Below are 19,644 nucleotides of genomic sequence, written 5' to 3'. Positions count from 1 at the left end.
GACATTGTACAGCTAACACAGTGAGTTGCCCTCTTATTTTTTTCACAACAGTACTTTTAAAAGGTATCATTTCACTTGTACAGTGAAGAAACTGTACCTCCGGATGGTAAGTGCCTTGTCCACATTCACAGAGTTAGTAATCCATCTGGGATACAGATACAGGGCTCTGGCCTATAATTTCAGAGTCGTTTTTTGTAAGCCAACAGAGATGGAAATCCAGACTGACTGCAAGAAGTAAAACCCCACTTCAGAATGGCTTAAACAGTAAGGAAAGTTTATCTGAAACCAGTTGAGCCTCAGGTGCGGGGCAGTCTGGGTTATGTAGTACATCAGTTCCATGATGCCTTCATTTACCCAGGTGTGGGTCTTTAGGGAAAGCTTTATATCAGTGTGGAGAACTGTTTACCTGCCAAGTTAGCAGACTCTTGCCTAGGACCAACCTTGCAAAGAAAGCCTTTTTAGGACAGCAGTCTCAGGCCTGCTCTGTTAACTTCTGCACAGTTTCGTTTCATTTTTCACTATTTCAAACAATGCTGCATTGATCTTTGTGTGTATATCTTGTCTCACTCAGGTTGGTATTTCTGTTGGATAAACCTAATCTACACATAAATTTGTTTGTTAAACGCTGTGTGTATATAAAATGTTGTTAATTACTGCCAAATTGAACTCCAAAAAGCCTGCCAATTTACATTCCTACTTACAGTATTTGCAAGGGACCCTCCATTACACTGGTTATCAATCTTTGTAATTGTTGGCAGTTGAATACAGCCAGGATCTTAAGAGCAGAAAATGTAGAAAATTGACAAAAAGTAACAAAATTGGATTAAGCTGATGTGACTTGCTATATGGTTACATCTGACAATGTAGTGCTTTAGCTGATAGCAAATTTTTCATGAATATATTTTGAAGATAGGGTGTGAAGCACTTGATAGATTTGCTTTAGATGTGAAATTGAAGCTTACTGGGCAGAGTTCAAATAGAAAATATTTGTGTTTAACAGTGGGTTTTCAGAATTAAAATATGGTGTCCAAATACTGGTTACCTATTAAAGTAAGCTATTTGTATTGTCAACTTGATTATAATAAAATGGCACCAAGTTGTAAATACATGATTTTAATATTAAATATTTATGAAATTAATGTTTTGTGGGAGAAGAGGGGTTGTGGCAGTGTTCATAAACACAAGCTACATTTTAAAACCATACCACTTTACTTTCAGAAATCTTAATATATGAAAGTATTGTTCAGAGTAGAAAACTCATAAATAGTTTTAGTGTTAGATACCAGGTTTACTTGGGGTATCTATAAAAAAAAAAACAATGAATAAAAGAAGTGTAACCATAAAGAAAATGGAGCTTGTATGGATGCTTATTAGGGGAATATTTTTCACTTGGAAAAAAAATAATTTATTATAGTTTATTTCTTCAGAAGAAAACTACCCTGGAAATGTGCACTTCTCTATAAGAAATCATAGTGTGTTGTCTTTATTTTCTGGTACTGTTATGAGTTTACGTGGTTGTAAGCTCATCTAAGATCCCATCTGGGTTTATAACCCCTTTCTCTTAATGCCTCAAAGGTTTCCTAACTGTGAGTGGATGTATTTAATGTGAGGAAACATTCCCAGTCTCCTTAACAGCCTGTTAAAGTGCTTGTTCCCTGAAACAGATACAGTTGTACCATCTGCAAATTATTTTGTACTGCCAGAGGAGATACTGAACCAACTTTTAGGCAAAGATTTTTGTCTTCTACAGGGATTTCCAGAACAGTGATAAGACAGGGAAATGCATTAAAAAACTTTATCCAGATGGTTTGAATACTTGTAACTTTCTGACCTAGAAGCTAGAAAGTAAAAAATTTCTATCCTGGTTCTGTCAGTGATTCATTGTGTGTCCTTGAGAAATTCATCTCTTTTTGTCTAAATCCTTTTGTCAGCTGTAAATTCAAGATAATACAGAACCATTTACTGACTTTTCAAAAATATTAAGAACTGCATATTGCTTTAAAAATGCAAAGATATGAATGCTAAACTACAAAATAATTACAGCTGGAAAGTGTAAGCTTTTAAAAAGTACTTGGATGTCAAGGAAACAAAAGTGACTATTAGTGGTTAATGTGATTTTTGAGGTGATTTTCTTAAGGAGTAATGATTGAAAGCTTGTGTTTACACAGATCCTCAGATTGATGGGAGACAAAGCTCTCATTGGTCAATTGACAAGGAGGATCTGTTTTTATCAAGTTGAATTAGGTACACTATATAGCCTCTAATAACCTATTTCAGTTATGACAAGAAGATTCACACATGTATATATAGAGAAAATATATTTAATTGAGGTATCTTTAAAAATGAACTCTATGGGCTGAAAATTACTCTTGCTTTGAGATAAAGAACCTAGGAAAATAAGCAGAGTTATTAATGCTTCCCAACCTACACTTGATTCTTGAATTAAATTACAGTTTGAAGAATGCTTGCTTTTTAAAATGGCATTGAGAAGACTCTGGGGGTGCTTAACTTCTCACTTTTCATTTATCTTTTGAACAACTATGTAGTAATTTTCATTGCACATTGTATAACCCCCTTTTATGTGGTGTTTTGGGTTTTTTTTAAATCTATTTATTTGTTTATTTATTGGCTGTGTTGGTTCTTCCTTGCTGCGTGTGGGCTTTTCTCTAGTTGCAGCGAGCAGGGGCTACTCTTTGTTGCGGTGTGTGGGCTTCTCACCGCGGTGGCTTCTCTTGTTGCAGAGCACGGACTCTAGGCACACAGGCTTCAGTAGTTGCAGCACGTGGGCTCAGTAGTTGTGGCTCACGGGCTTTGTTGCTCCGCGGCATGTGGGATCTTCCCGGACCAGGGCTCGAACCCGTGTCCCCTTGCATTGGCAGGTGGACTCCCAACCACTGCGCCACCAAGGAAGCCCCTATGTGGTGTTCCTTATGCTTGAATTATTTGGTTTAGTGTGCTGTATACGGCGGGTCTGGATTTTTAAAGAACAGTCTGGACAGGATCCTATTTAGCTGCAAGGAACAAAGGCACATTCACGTTATCTTAACTGCCGGAGGCTTATTTTAAGATTACAGAGGACAGGAAGGCGAAGGCCTCATCAGAGCCATGGCTGGTAAAATGGTGCTTTGTCTTGTAGTGGGCGCAGCAGCTCTGATAGCTGTGGATGTCCCCTGCTCTGTAGTCGTCATGTGCCTACTTATGTTTCCCAGCTTCTCCCTTCACATAAAAAAGTGCTTTTCTTACAAGCACTTCAATATGAGGCTTTAAAAAGTCTTATTTAAGATAAATGACAAAAAAGCTTTCATATAATTATTTACAGGTTGATTTCAGATACCTTATCACCATAATACTTAATGAATTGGGCTATGTTAGCTTCAGTTAACCCACATAATTTGTTGAACTTCATATAGTGTAAATGATTTAACTGAAATGAATTTTGCTAGAGTCTCAAATTTGTTAACTCTTCTGCCTTTGTTAAATGTTTTAAATAGTTGATTATCTCATAGTTTCCTAGTCTCTTGCAGTATAATTGATACATTGTCTGTACTATTATACTTGGTTAACTGAAGGTATTATCTCTGTAAACTTCAACTAGTTGCCTATAAATTTTTCTCAGCAGAAACTAATGGTATTACATTTAAAAATGAAATACCTTGTCCTTTATTTAGAGGCCATATGTCTAGAAAGTCATTCTGTGTATAAAGATTAATCAACCGATTAATCAACCAATCAAAAGACATAGCTTATTTTCTTTAGTGTTACCACTGACACCCGACAAAATATTGAATTACCGAGTTTTAGGCTCCGGGAGGTAGTGCCCCGGAAGCGGGGGAACGCGGAAGAGGCCGAGGCCGGCGCGGAGGAGTCTGGCCCGGAAGAGTCCCACCCGGAGGAGCCCTGCTCCGGGCAGGAGATAGAGGCAGGGCGGCCGCGGCCGATGCTGCGCTCAGTGAACACGCGCGAGCCGTCCCAGGTCATCTTCTACAACCGCAGCCCGCGCGTGGTGCTGCCCGTGTGGCTCAACTTCGACGGCGAGGTGCAGCCCTACCTGACGCTGCCCCCCAGCACGGGCCGCCGAATCCATAGCTACCGGGGTCATCTTTGGGTCTTCCTAGATGCTGGGACATCTGATGGGCTTCTAGTTAACCAAACCGAGCTGTTTGTGCCGTCTCTCAATGTTGATGGACAGCCTATTTTTGCAACCATCACACTACCAGTGTACACCCTGAAAGAGTGGTGCCTCCAGGTTGTGCGAAGCCTAGTCAAACCTGAGGATTACAGGAGACTGGACATTGTGAGGTCCCTCTACGAAGATTTGGAGGACCACCCAAATGTGTGGAAGAACCTGGAGCGGTTGCCCCAGGAGCATATTGAAAATCAGTGGATGGCAGAGGAGACTGAAGATTTTAATTGAAATCTACACTCCTGGATCTCGGCTTTTGACAGTCCTGACAAGTCTTGATCTAGATCTAGGGCTGGTCACTTTTTCTCGGCTTCAAAGTGTCTCATTCTTGGAGTAAAAATGCTCCATTGCTTAAAAGAAAGTTAACTGACCTCACTACTGGGCACTGTGATGTTTAAGGGCAAATATCACAAAATGTAATTTAATGCCTGTCCCTTCTAGAAGTATTTATCAAGGGAAAGTAGTTGCATTTTTGCCTCCTAGTGAGTCAGGAAAGTTTCTGTGTAAGGACTTTTGTGTAAATAATTCAGTGAGAATTGTAGCTTATTCTTGAGTTGTAGGAAAGCAGTGGTGTCTGCTTTTCATTCCTGTATCGTGGTTGGTGATGTGCCCGCGTCCCGCTCTGAGAGACCAAGATGTCCTTGGGGCAGGGGCATATCCGTCTGCCCTTTGACGCTCCAGTACCTCGCACGTTATGAGCCTTCCCTCAGTGTTTGTTGAATGAACATACCAGTGGCTACTTTGGTAGAAAGTGTTAGAGGTTTTCACCCCGTTTTTTGAGGGTGGGTGGTAGTGGGGACCTTAAAGTATATACAGTAAACGAATGTTTTCAAGGGCATCAATTTTATAGAAAGCAATTTTTATAATTTTCTAAATCGTGGCTTTTCTCTGTCCACTGTTGTTGCAGGGCTGTTTTATTTCTGTTTCTAAGCCAGGATTGGTTTTCCACAGTTCTTATTGATGATAGCTTTTTTGAAACTTGCTATCTGCACAGAAGATAGGAGAAAATAGCCATCCCCTTGTTTAATCATAGTATTAAAGAGCTACTCCTGTACTATAAATAGGTTTTTGCCAAATGTGGGTACTTCTGTTCCTTTTTGTAAATCCATGATATTTTTGTTCGATTCAGCAGGTTTTCATCAGGCAGGATCTGGTGACACTTTGCACCTGGCTGGAGGAGAGGACAAAGCCCTCCAGCCTCTCGGAAGGTACTGCTAACACACTGTGGATTCAGAGGGTAGCCTGGAATGTTTTCTAATTTTATACATGTACAGATCCTTTCCTATAGGCTGGACTTAAATTCATTAACTCAAATTCAGTACTTCTATCAGGCATCCTTTTTTGGTAGCTAATCATTAAAAAAAACAAAAAACAAAAAACAAAACTCCCCAGTAGAGAAAGTGTTGGAAGAGACAAAAATAAAGGAAGAGAAAAGATCCAATTAGGTACACTACTTAAATACAACCACTAACTTAACATTTTGAACTTTTAGCCTTTTTCTTGCTTGGTTTTACGTAGTTGAGATCATACTGAGTATAAGTTTTGTATTCTACTTTCTCTTTTAACTTTATAACTTAAACATTTTTCCATGGTATTATAAGCTCTTCATAGACATGAGTGCAGCCTTCCTTTTATAAATAATGTTGGGATATTTCTTGGCATCTTTATTAGTTCCTTTGAGCACAGTTCCTGTGCTCTGATATCAGAGTGAAGTGAATTAATCAAACGCCTTACAGTTTTCCCACCTAATCTTATTCTCCTCTTTCAACATTCAACAAATAAGTGGGCTTTTTTTTTTTCTTTAGCCTGTTGTGGTACTCATTCAGTGACACATCTATGATTTTTTTAATCTAATTTTTTTGTCGAATTGTTGGGTAGGGAAGAAGAAATGCTGGTATAGAAGGCAGCCATATGATTTCGAAAGTGGGATAGGATGGGAGATTTAAGGAAGCCTGCTGGTGCTCGATTAGTTCAGTGTTGGTTTGATTATTTTTTAAACCTGTCTTTGTGTCAAAATGAGATTTCATGTTCCTGTCAAAACTTGCAATATGAGTACTGTGTTTTTTTGTGTTGTCCAAGGAAGATTGAAAACCTATAGCATGTATGCACTCATTTGAAATCTGAATGTATTAAATGTATTGCTTTTAAGAGACTGTGACCTTATCTATTTTGAGTTTAAAAAAAAGCTTTTTTGGATACATTAAATGGTCCTAAGTAAAGGAAAAAAAAATTGAATTACCAACAAAATTACCCATATACCTACTGTACCAGTAAATAACTCTATTAGCTTTCTTTCTGAAAATCCCTTATATTTACAAGTATAATTCATTCACAAAACTGCACTCCACATAATTGGGACTTAATGCTTCAGCGAAGAAAATGAAAAATGTAGCCTGTCTCCTCAGGGCTGTATAGTCAGATATCTCTTTGTCCTTTGGTGGATTTACACACTTTCTGACATCAAGTTTTGATCAAATGAAGAGAGTATCTCCAGCGATTTGTACAGTCTGGGTGACTACATGAAATAAAACCAGTGAGGCATGGCCTTCCAGGCAGGCCTCTTTACGCTGGAATTCTTGGTGCCAAGGGGAGCTAAGTCCTAGCCAGGCCATGGCTCCATCCACTGAGTTTTAAATTTTCACTTTGTTTTTTCATTTCTGAGAGTTTTATTTATATCTGCCTAGATATTTTTGATATTTTCTCATTCTTTGATCAGTTTTTTAAGTTCATCATTTATTTCATGAGATATTTCAAACATAATTATTTTACATTCTGTACTTGATAATTTCAATATCTGAAATTGAACAAAGCAGTCTATTATTTGTTGTTTCTGCTAACTCTCTCTCTCATGGTTGGTTCTATCCTTGCTGTATTTGGTAATTTTCATTTGGAGGTCATATTTTTCTTGAATTTAACACGTGGGAGCTGGTGGGCCTAATTTGGGATGCTTCCCTTTAAAGGGGACTTACGTTTGCTGTTTTTTGCTGGCTTTTAGGGTTTGTGCTTTGGGAGAAACAACAGCTACAATGAAGGAACATAAATAGTACCAGAGATGCAGTTTCAAAGAATGACAGTAAAGGTTAGCTGGGAGTAGGTATTTGACAGTTCTTATTTAATATCGTTTATCAGAGTTGCAAACTAGAATGTACCAGCCATTAGCATCAAAAGCCTTAAAGTTGTTGTGACCCTCTTATACATGATTCTTGTAGCTTCAGTTTCCTTTCTCCTGCAAGAGGTGACAAAACATGGGACTCTAGAATGTGTGAGGAAGTGCAGACATTAGGTATAAGGAAAAACATTTGCATGCTGTCTGTCCAGGCTTCTTCCTGTTCTGCAAGGGCTGGTGAGTCTTGGGTATGTTTATCTTTATTTTCACGTTTGTGTTTTTTAGAAAAATGAATGATCAATAAATGATTTAAGTTTTACAGTTTTAAAAAATGTCAGGAACACTATTGTGAGCCAGGAATAGTAATAATCTGGTACCTCTAAAATCCCTGGAGTCTCAAGTTTGGGCTCAAAGTTTGGGTTCTTGATTGCAAGAGTTAGCAGTTCAACTCTGCTTCGTAAGCCACTTGCTTACGACTTACTGCCACTGCTCTAATTTTAGCCCATTGTTTTCATCTTCCCCTTGGAAATTTTCCTTACTTTTTAGTGAACACAGGAATGCATGAATAATTATTTCTATAGTAATTTATTTGGGAAGAGTTAGAATAGCCTTTGAAAGTAGCTGATCTGTCATACTGCCAGAAGTGGGAGTCCCAGGAGTTACTAATTTATCATCACTTTAGAGAAGAGGAAACAAAGGCACCAAGATGTTAAGTAACTTGCCCAAGATCACAGAGCTGCGGAGTGATAAAGCCATTGTTGGAACCCATGTGGTCTGGCTCCAGAACCTACGCTTTAACCACCACATATGAGTCTGAATCTCAGGGGAGATTGCACACATATTACAAAGAATTGGTTGTTGAGACCATGAGAGATGATAGGATACCAAGGGAGTGTGGAGGATAGAGCAATGAACTGAGGGTGGAGCATCAATATAAGGAAAATTTGAGGGGAAGAGGACCTTGGAGAAGAACTATTGATAACGATATGAAATGCAGGAGGAAGTATAAGAAAACAAAGTGTCACACAAGTTGAGGGAATAGAATTTCAAGGAGGGAGTGGTAAGTTAGTCATCATAGGCAGCAGTATGATACGATAAAGACCAAAAATTATCCTTTTGAGTTCGCCAATTAGAAAGTCACTGCCTTTATTGAGGGTGCTATAGACTGAATGTTGAATGTTTCTGTCCCCACAAAATTCATGTTGAAACTTAATCCCCAAAGTGATGGTATTTGGAGGTGGGTGGGGCCTTTGGGAGGTGATTAGTCATGAGAGTGGAGCTCTCATGAATGAGATTAGTGCCCTTATAAAAGAGGCCCCAGGGCTTCCCTGGTGGCGCAGTGGTTGAGAGTCCGCCTGCCGATGCAGGGGACGCGGGTTCGCGCCCCGGTCCGGGAGGATCCCACATGCCGCGGAGCGGCTGGGCCCGTGAGCCATGGCCGCTGGGCCTGCGCGTCCGGAGCCTGTGCTCCGCAACGGGAGAGGCCACAGCGGTGAGAGGCCCGCGCACCGCAAAAAAAAAAAAAAAAAAACAAAAAAAAAAAACAAAAAAAAAAAAAAAAAGAGGCCCCAGTGAGTTCTTATTCCCTCTCCTCTCTGTGAGGACACATGTGAGAAGATGGCCCTCTGTGAACCAGGAAGCAAGTTCTCATCAGACACAGAATGTGCCATTGCCTTGATCTTGGAACCACCAGCCTCCAGAACTGTGAGAAATAAATGCTTGTATTTTTTTTTTTTGCGATACGCGGGCCTCTCACTGTTGTGGCCTCTCCCGCCGCGGAGCGCAGGCTCCGGACGCGCAGGCCCAGTGGCCATGGCTCACGGGCCCAGCCTCTCCGCGGCATGTGGGATCTTCCCGGACCGGGGCACGAACCCGCGTCCCCTGCATCGGCAGGCGGACTCTCAACCACTGCACCACCAGGGAAGCCCTAAATGCTTGTATTTTAAGGCACCAAGTTTATGGCAGTCAGAATGCATTAAGACAGAGGGTGAATTTTTTTTTTTCCAGAGGGTGAATTTTAGTAGTGTATTGAGGATTAAACTGGAAGTGATGCACTGTGGATGGATCACTCTTTTCAGAAGTTTGCTTGAGGAGAGAAACTGGATGGTTTGGTGAGAGGGAAGCACGAGATCAAGAGGTCAAGATGTTTAAAGGTTTAGAAAATAGAACTAAGGAGAAAGAGATAAAAATGAGTTACTAAAACCATAAATTTTATTCTACCTTGAAATATATTATTATAGCAGATCAATGTTTTAAAACTTAGTTACAGTTCCCCTTACACTTATCCAGCTCTGTTTTCTTATATCAAATGGAAAAAATATTAAATACTCAGAGGTAAAGTGAAGTGGGTATTTTATTTCCTGACAGCCATACTTCCCTCCTTGTCCAAGAGTTATTCCTTAAATAAAACACAGATTTGAAAAATTATATCTTGTTATTTTAGCTAAAACAAACAAGTATTTTGACAGAGAATCGAAGTTACTTAGCTTGGAGGCAAGAAAGCAACTATGTGGCCCCATAACTCTTGGAGCTTTTTATTATGATATGAAGAATTAATTATTGAGAATTGTGACCAGTTCTTATCTTTATGAAGGATAAAAAGAAGGAATGGACTTCATTTTTAAACAGAGGTATTTAGATCTAAATAAGAGCCATTATTAAACAAGTTTTTTTGTTTTTGTTTTTTTTGTTTGTGGTACGCGGGCCTCTCACTGTTGTGGCCTCTCCCGTGGCCTCTCCCGTTGAGGAGCAACAGGCTCCGGACGCACAGGCTCAGTGGCCACGGCTCACGGGCCCAGCCGCTCCGTGGCATGTGGGATTTTCCCGGACCGGGCCACGAACCCGTGTCGCCACCAGGGAAGCCCTATTGAACAAGCTTGTTAGCACTGCCTTTGTTTCTTAGTGGCTGATCTCTCAGCATTTAGTAGCTTATCAATACCTCCACTCTCCATTGTCAGAGAAGACCAAAGCGGAAACTCCCGGGTCTGAAGTTCCAGGTCTCCAGGCAGTTTTATTACCCTGTGAGAAAACTCTTACTTGGGTCAAATGTTCTCCAATTTTAGGTTGTGTTGGAAACACCTGGGGAGCTCATTTAATATGCATGTTCCAGGGTCCCACTGCTACAGCTTCTGATCCAGTAAGTGCTGGTTGGAGTCTGAGAATATGCATTTTTAGCAAGTTCTTGGGGTGATTCTAGACCCGTTGCGCTGAGGCCCATACTTGGTGAACGTTGGCCGACTCCCGCCTTTGGCAAAAATCAAGAACAATTAGGATGCATTCTCTGGCCCCTGCACTCCCCCTCCTCCAGGCATACATGATCCCAGGGTTCGTATATGATGCTTGAGCTTTTTAGTATTATTTCTATAACTATGTATTTTTTACTTAAAAAAAAAAAGTGCTAAAATGTACTTTAAACAAATAAGCTGCCCTTCATCACTATTAAGAAAAAGAGGGCTTCCCTGGTGGCGCAGTGGTTGAGAGTCCGCCTGCCAATGCAGGAGACACGGGTTCGTGCCCCGGTCCGGGAAGATCCCACGTGCGGCGGAGCGGCTGGGCCTGTGAGCCGTGGCCGCTGAGCCTGTGAGTCCGGAGCCTGCGTTCCGCAACGAGAGAGGCCACAACAGTGAGAGGCCCGTGTACCACAAAAAAAAAAAAAAAAAAAAGAAGAAAAGAAAAAGAAAAAGAAATGTTGCATTCATAAAGAGTTTTGAACAGCAAAGCCATCATTTTGACCTATTTTTCTGCCTGGTTCCTGGACTCTCTTACTTTTTCCTGAGACTAGCTGTTCTCCCTTACCTCTTCTAAATTCCACCTTAGATTTCTTAAACATTTACCTGGCATCATGTATGGACCAGCTAAGAGGCAACTGCAGTGGGAGACAGGCAACCATAAGCGCTGTGATTTTCTAATTTTAAGCTGTTGATTCTCTCCAGCAACTGCTGGGAACTTAATCACCAAACTGCAGGGCCAGGACCCAGGCCTTCCCTCCACTTTCTGGACCGGACTTGTACCTGATTAGCCCTGTCTTACTTCTGCCCATTCCCTGTGTGACTTGCAAGGGTTAAATCAGAACATGATCTACTTATTATCTAATGCCTATTTTGCAAATGCTGCCTCTGTCTGTTACCATCATCCATATCATATCTGAATGTTCTGAAGTATCTGAGTTCAGATGCTTAGGACAAATAGAGAGTCCAAATGAAAATCAAAGGCAGGTTTTACATAAAACAAACAAAAACTCCTCTCTTCTCTTGTCAGATCCATTGCTCAGAAGCTCGCAGGCTACATGCACAAATCATAGTTAAAGTAATTTTTCTATTTTCACCTACTCTAACAAAGAGACAAAGCAATAGCTTTTTCAACCAAAACTAGTTTCTGCCGTGATGCAGACCCACAGAAAGTGGCTGCAGCCCCTCCCCGCTCCCTGCTCTCAGGCTTGTTTATAGCCAGAGTGCTGATAAAGTCAACAGGATGTGGTCACAGGTCAAGGTTCAGAGGGCCTATACGGTGATTTCCACGCCGCGTGTACGCCGCGTGTATAAGAGGTATTTGTCCTTTCTTATTCTGCTAATGAACTCAAGCAACATGGATGGTGACATTTGAGTCACAATTATGGCAAAGTCAGAAAAGCCCTGCAGCAATCATACTTCAGTAATCACCTTAGCTAAAGCATTTTATGAACACATGGTTGGTCCGGTGTTTTCCCTGTCCCGACTCCCCTTATGGATACATAGCCCCAAGAGCAAATGTTCTCCCAGGCCATTCGAGCCTGTCCTCCTACTTAGGTCTTCAGGGGCTCCAGGCCCTGGGCCTCTGCATTCTTCCAGTCCCTCCTCGCTCCTGCTGTGGCTTCATTTATCCTTCCAACCCACTGAGCCCTGTGTCTAGTAGCTATGGGGACACGGTGACCTCAAATTCCTCTGTCTTTTAGCCTTCCTTCAAGTCCCATCTCCTTCCATCCCCTGCTTTCCCCAGTGATGCTGGAGAAAGCGTCCACATGGCTGCCGTGCTTCCTGGGCTCCCGAGGCCTAATTCCAGGTGGGTCCTTGCTGTGGACCGGAAGTCCTTTTCTTCTATTCATCCCTTGGATTCCCTTTCACCTTCCTAACAGAGGCAGTTTAAACCGTTCCCGCTGTCCTAAGCCCTCAACCTTCTCCCTGCTGCCTTCCTTCCTGGTAACTCAGCATGCGTCCGACGTTACAGAGAACTCTGGGGCCACAGAGCATGCCTGCACTCCCTCAACCTCCCTCTTCCAACCACAAAGAGGACCTTCATCAGCCTGTTTTCCTCAACTTAAGTTTCTGAGACGAAAAATGCGTCTTTCTCTCCAAGGTGGAACCCTGTACACTGGTGATGCCAGCCACTCTCATCCAAAACCTATTCCCGCCTTTCTCTGTATTTCAGGTCCTTTCTCTGCGGTGGCTCCTTCTTCTCCCCTTGGAAGTGTGTTGGAATCCTAGCTTGCTATGGACTTAGGTAGTTTTCACTCCTAATATGTAACTTTATTTACCATGTCTCTTTTTAAAAAAATTTATTTATTTTATTTATTATTTATTTTTGGCTGTGTTGGGTCTTTGTGGCTGCACACAGGGTTTCTCTAGTTGCAGCGAGCAGGGGACATTCTTCATTGTAGTGCGCGGGCTTCTCATTGCAGTGGCTTCTCTTGTTGCGGAGCACGGGCTCTAGGTGCACGGGCTTCAGTAGTTGTGGCACGTGGGCTCAGTAGTTGTGGCTCGTAGACCTTGGCATCTGTGACCTTAGTTTGTGTAGAGAACTCAAATGGGCCAAAACCTTGGCTTTTGAGTTTCAAAAGCTAAGGTCCACATACAAGACACAGATTTGCAAGAAAACAGGATGTTTTAACAGTCATTTTTCCAGCCTCTTATTGGGAGACAGATTTCCTGGGCCAGGGAGAGAGGAAGGGTCATCAAGGGGAGAACTGAGGAGAGATTCTTAAGAGCCCTTCCCTACTCCCTTCTTCCTTGTTGACAGAACCTACCTCATGTCAGAGAAACTCAAAATAACAGACATTTGCTTTCCCAGCCTCCACTGCAGCTACAGTTGATGGAGGGAGCTTTTTAAAAAGATTGTCTTCCCTGACTGCAGAGAGAGATGAGAAGGAATGCCCTCCCCCTCCTTTTGGAAAGTTGTCCTGTGAGGACATGAGGTTTCATTTTACTGTGATCATGAGCGGGGACCGCTGCCAACAGACTCAGAACGGCTGAGGAGGAAGAGGGAAGGAGTCTGACTTTCCACTGACACTGTTGAGATGCCAAACTAACCAAGGGACCACCCACCTTTGGATTCCTCACCATAGGAGACAATACAACGTTCTTACTGTTTAAGCCACCCTTATGCATTGTATGTAGTTGAAAACATCCCGTACTCATTCCTTTTACCTTCTTAGAGAAAAGTCCTATTGCTAATGACCGGTGGGGGATGATAGAACTTACAGATGGATTGGGGCAATTGTGACTTAGGGGGATCTTTGTCTAACACCATATTAAACACGTCTTGTTTGTTGGCCAACCATGCAGAGTTCCTCTTCATCACTACAGTAAAAGAATGATAACAAAAAAGTGATTGTGTGTGTGGCTTGTTAGAAAAGGCCTGAGACTCCTTCCCAGGTTTCCCTGTTTCCCCAGAATGGCATGGGCACGTCATGCTTTTTCCCCTCAAAAGCAATGGGAAGGTCAAGGAGAAAGAGTCAGACCCGGAGAGGCTTTGGGTGTGGGCAAGAGGACAGAGCAATGGATGCTGCACTCATGGACAGACAACTGGGGGTCATTCCTGACTGAGGAGGTCTGATGAGCTCTGAAATTCAGACAAGTAGTCCCTCACAGGGAGGACACGGTGCCCGAGGGCCAAATACCTCTTCACATTCCTGATGCTTTATAACCCTTTCCTCCAAATGTTTCCACAACTGCAAGAAAAAGTGGGGAGGGAAGTCTCTGAATTGCCTCTGAATTGATGGAGTTTATCGCGAACTGACTCAAATCAAGGTTCCTAACAATAGGTGGAATTCGGACTTGGGCCAGAAAATTAACTTAGCTGTAGAAAAGCAAATTTCTTTCTTTTACATATTTGAATATAAGGGCAGAAGTATCTTTCCTTCTGAACAATCCTCTATCTTAAAAAACGAAACAAAAAACCAATCTCACCTGAAGCCTGTTCTCCTCTGAAGCTCTCCATTCCTCAGTCCCTGTACTGCCAAACTTTTGGAGAGAATTATCTATACCAGGGCCTCTGCCTCTTTGAGATCTACTTATTCCTTAACCCTCCTCATCTGACATCTGGCTCCAGGCCAATAAACTTGCTTTCGAACTGGTCATTCAGAAAACAATTATTGAACTTATACGTTGAGTTATGGTTTTTCCTCTTTCTGACTTACACAGGTAGGCTCAATGAAAAAAGAACCTCACCAATGTTCTACTGACCCTTCAAATGACTTCAACCCCGATCACCATCTTCACCCTCAAATCAGCTTAACCTCCTGGTTTGTGAGCCTCAAAACTCCAGGGTCATATTTAATCCTTTTTTCCCCCCCCTGTTCTCCATCTAACCCATTTCAAGTCTTTCTGCGTTGGGGCCTACCACAGAGGGTGGGTGTGAAAGCCAAATAAGTCAGATCTCTGAGGTTAATTGTAAGTGTGCTTCAGAATCACCTGTGTTAAACACAAAACGATCAAAAACAAACAACAAAAAATTGATGCCCTCAGTCCCACTTCAGATGTACTGGCTCTGGATATGGGGCCCAATCAGAATATCCATGTCTCCCTCATCTGTGCTCTGTGGATGGATCAGAAAGGAGTCCTGGCTTGTTCCCTGGTTGCTTTCTGTGTCTGCCCAGCCAAATGGGAGCTGCTTCTGCCCCTGCCTTACTTCAGGGTCTTCTCAGTGTCTAGCCCAGGGCTGGGGTGATCCCTACTGGGATCCCTACTGATTGGGTGGAAGGTGCTTCCCCAAATGCATCAAACAGATGTGTCTGTAAGAAGTAAATAGCCACCATATACTTCAGGACACATGTTTGAGTCATTTGATTGTTTACATCAGGGACATGGTGGGGGGGTCTCAGGTACCACTCCCCCCGACATACCAAGAGCCCATCGGAAATTGGTCTCTGGACTTCAGGAACACTTATACATCTCTCACAGATGGCTTCAGCTTGGAGCCCTCCTGAATCATGAAGGGCCTGGGAGGCACAAAACTCATTCATTGGCTCCCTCATTCAGTCTGATTCAGGGTACTCGAGGATCCACTCACAGTCAGCTGGTTGGGCTGGGTTGGGCCGGTGGTCATCTGTTAATCAGCTGCTCATCCAGGTGGCACCCAGTTAGTTGGCCATTTATTCAATCCTTCATTTATTCACGCAGGCTTCCGTCATATAGCCATTCACCCACCCACCCAACAGATATTTACTGAGAGCCTACGATGGGCCAGACACTGATTTCACACTGGAGACAAAACAGATGGTTAACACGAGAAGCACGGGACCCTCGGAACCTACCAGGGTGGTGTGGGGCGGGTTTCCCAGGAGCTCTCGGGCCAGGAGATTAGTGTCCTGCACCTGGCTGAGCGGCGCCTCCCACTCTCAACTCTCTTTTCCTGCTTTGCTCCTTCCAGTGTTTGGAGGTGCCAAGCTGCAGGCAGGAAGGTCGAGGCAAGGATGAGGTGGACATTGGAAAAGGTGAGACGGAAACGAGAACGTAGCGGGGAACGTGGTGGGAAAGGAGCGCGGCCGGGAGCGTTCTTCCAAGGGGCTGCGTTCATTGTGTTAGGGGGAGGGTCGGGGAGGAGGACAAGCGCTTCGAGGCGGGGAGGGGTGAGTCAGCCGCCCGGCTCCGGGGCTCGGCCGGCTCTGCCCGCGGGCCTGGGCTCTCGGGGCGCGGGGCGGCGCGGCGGGGGCGCGCGACGGGAGGGGCTGTGCGCGGCGCGGCCCCCGAGCGCGCGGGGCCTGGCGAGGAGCGCGCCGGCCCGGCTCGGCGCCGGTACCCCAGGCGCTGGCGGCCGACCCGCAGCCCCGGGCCGGACCATGGCGACCGACAGTAAGTGCGCTCGGGTGGCGGAGGCCGCGGGTGGGAGGCCGCGGGGCCCGGGGGTGGGAAGTCCTCCTGTTTCCGACGCCCGCCTTTGTGCAGGGCTCGTGGGAGCCTCGGCCGGGTGCCCTCTCGCCCCTCCGCCCGTCACCCTCTGCGGCCGGGCAGGACTGGAGAGGCGCAGGCGGCCCTGGCAGCCCGTCCCGGAGGGATGTGGCAGAAGGGCGTGCGGTGGACGCCCAGGTGGAGGCGACGCTCGATGCCGCGGGGCAGCGGGCCTTGCCAACGCAGCCCTTTGGGGGGTGTCCCCGGGCTAGAGCCGACCTTTGGGGAGCCCTGCCACCCAGGCGCCGCGAGCTCTTGGCGCTGAATTCAAGGTTCGCCCCGAGTTCTGGGCTGGGTTTGCGTGTTCGACTTCTGGGCATAAGGGTGGCCTGAGCGATCGGCCCCCCAGTGGCCCCAGCCGGGCCATGTTCCCAGCGGCCGGAGACCGTATCTGGTCACCATGGACAGTGAACGAGGTGAGCGCGCGGACGTGTCAGGTTAAAACTACTGAAAGGAAGTGTTGGAAGGCTCTGGGTTGGCCTGCTTTCGGCATCTTGGCACCACTGCTTTATTGCTCAGTGCTTTTGGAAATGGAATCACATCTATGAAAGCTGGTTAAGTTAGCTGTGTTGGAAGCTGGGTGTGTGTTGGTAGCTGGGTGTGTGTTGGTGGAACCTCAAAGGGAGGTCCGAGTAAAACCACTGGTCACACCTGCTGCATACCTAGCACACAGGAGGTGTTGTGTCTGAGCCCCTAGTACAGACCTGGCACGTTAGGGGCTTAAATGAATGAATGAATGAATGGTGTACTGGCTGGAGAGGCCCTTTGGTAGGCATCTTTGAAAGGTGAGAAGGGACAAAGATGGGAAGATGGGGGTCAGCATTTCTGCAATAATTTATTATTTTTCTTTTAAACAAACTATTATCCCAGCCAAGAACACAGCTTTGCTATAGTGCAGAGAACATGGGTTTCTGTAGCCAAACAGACCTGTATTTGAAACCTCTGAAATTCACTTCCATGGAACCATGGAAGGTTACAAATGACCTCAGTTTCTTTATCTTTAAAGTCAGGACAAATCTGTCACATCTCCTGCACGGTGATGAGCACATCGTAGGCTCTTAGTACAGGGTAGTTCCCCCCTTTCTTTGCCATCAGTTTATATGTGTGGAGATACCATCATGCTCTCCCCCTTTTTAAATGAAAAAATCTAGATCAGGTGTTTATAAAAAAATTGGCTAATTTGAGCCAAGCCTCTCTTTTTCTCTGCTCATTTATAAAAAGTGTAGTTTAGCTCACTTTTTTTTTTTGTCTAGGAAAAGAAATTATGGCTTTAGCCTTTTATTAACAAAGTAATACTCAAAAAAGAGGAAGATAATTAGATTTGGCCGTATTCTTGTATTTCTTAAAAACAAAGGCAAAGGGGCCTGAAGTATCTATAGGCAATTTTTTGCATCCCACAAATGCTGTGGGACAGTGTACCATTATTCATTTTCTTATATTTAGGGTAAAGATGATACATTTGGTATCCTAGAAAAAAAATTAGCCGTGCTCTCTCTGCCCAATTTATTTAGAGAAATATTTCTTCGACTTCCTTACAAGCTATATTCAGCTCTACTGAAGAATCAAACTTTAGCCCGTTTGTTTTGTTTACGGAAAAAATGGTAATATTCAACCAGCTTAGCTCTTGAGCCGATTTTTAGGTGCAATCTTAATTATGTTCGTTCTCAGCTAGTATGGAGCTGAAACTATGAAAGGTTTCCAGAGGTAGAGGATAATTAGTTTGTCTTTGTTCTCATTCAGAAGTAGAGTGAGAGACTTACTATGTGTCCTACTAGGGAAATGAAAAGAAGGGAAGTATTCTCAGCCAGTGTCTTGAAAAATTCTCTCCAAATCTTGACCATATCTACAGCTTACAGTCCCACAATTCCCTTACAGTTAGCATAAAGGTGATCTCATCTTGGTTGCTTATTAGAATTACTCCAAGAGCTTTCAAAAATACTTTGACATCATTATTTTTTTTAAGTAATACATCTCAGATTTTAATCTGTATCAGAATCACCTGGAGGGCTTGTTAAAACAGATTGCTGGCCCTCCCAGAGTCTGTGATTCAGTAAGTCTGGGTTGTAGTCTGAGAATTTTACGTTTCTATCAAGTTCCAGGTGAAGCAACCATGCTCCCTGCCCTTCTCTCATCTGTAAGTGTGGGAATGACAGGTGAGAGGCAGGTAGGAGCACAGAGTGACAGTCCCTTCTTCAGTCCTGTCACTGTGTGTCAGGTACATGGCCTCATGAACATAAATCAAACCTGGGCACTGTTGCCTTAGGGCTATAGCTGACTGCTTTCTCTATTTTTGTCCCCCAGGAAATTTCCCCTTGAGAGAAAAATTAGTTCTAAAGCCGAGCAAAACCTGAATCCTCTCCAGTCATTTCTGGAAGGAATCCAGAAGGACCTCCTTTACGAATGTAGCATGTAAATGTGTATAAAATAGAGATATTTAAAAAATATTTGCCTGGCAACTTATAACGTTCACCAAAAAGAATGTAACAAATAGAACGAAAATGTCCTTACGTTCGGACAGCATGGTGTCCGAGGGCAGATTCCAGGGGAAGAATGGAGAATCTGAGAGCCTCACCTTGGTTTTCAGAGAGTTATGGTGAAATGATAAGGATCTTTGAGACCTTCAAACTAGATTCCCCTTGGGCTATGCCTGTTTTTATTTGTAAAACTCAGGCTTATAAGATCTTTAAAAGGTTGAAACAGTTGGGAGGAATTGTAATAGAAAGAAGGTGAGACTAGTAGGAAAAAACCCCCCAAAACCCTGTTAATGTGAGCAGCCTGGTTATTATATAAAGTGGTGGCGTATTTGACCTATGTTTCTTGAGTTTCTCAGTAATAAGTATTGAAATGGAGCAGGGCCCTATGGCCCTGGCCCCCCCCCCCCCCACACCGTGTCCTCCGCCTGCCTTTTGTCTGTGGGAAAACTTTAAGTTTAATCAGAGAAGTGAGAAAATGCACAAACAAAGGAAAACAGTCCAACGAGAGTAAATAATAACAGTTTAGTCATTAAGCATAATTAAGGACCTTTAGTTCCTCCTCAAGGGCTATAGATAAGATTCTGAGCCCTATCCTGTGAGCTGTCTTGTGGATACTCAAACCTCCACCAGGTGGAAGAAGTTAACTACATGATGACCAGGCTGTAGCCATGACATAAGCTGCCACAATTCCAAGAACTGGCCTCAAGGAAGTGGGAACAAACTGACCCTGGAACTGAAGAT

The 19,644-nt window shown here is 43.7% G+C and overlaps 1 pseudogene across 1 annotated transcript; it reads left to right on the top strand.

Annotated features, from left to right (window-relative positions):
- Nucleotides 1-3,820: 3,820 nt before the first annotated feature.
- On the top strand, nt 3,821-4,414 carry LOC136119066 (von Hippel-Lindau disease tumor suppressor pseudogene; annotated as a pseudogene). The gene has a single exon (XR_010655460.1). The product of XR_010655460.1 is annotated as a von Hippel-Lindau disease tumor suppressor pseudogene (transcript).
- Nucleotides 4,415-19,644: the final 15,230 nt, after the last annotated feature.

This window comes from Phocoena phocoena, chromosome 2 (assembly GCF_963924675.1).
Source record: "Phocoena phocoena chromosome 2, mPhoPho1.1, whole genome shotgun sequence".
In the NCBI taxonomy this organism is placed as follows: Eukaryota; Metazoa; Chordata; class Mammalia; order Artiodactyla; family Phocoenidae; genus Phocoena; species Phocoena phocoena.
The sequence above is the reverse complement of the archived record's forward strand: the minus strand, read 5'-3'. Positions and strand labels throughout refer to the sequence as shown.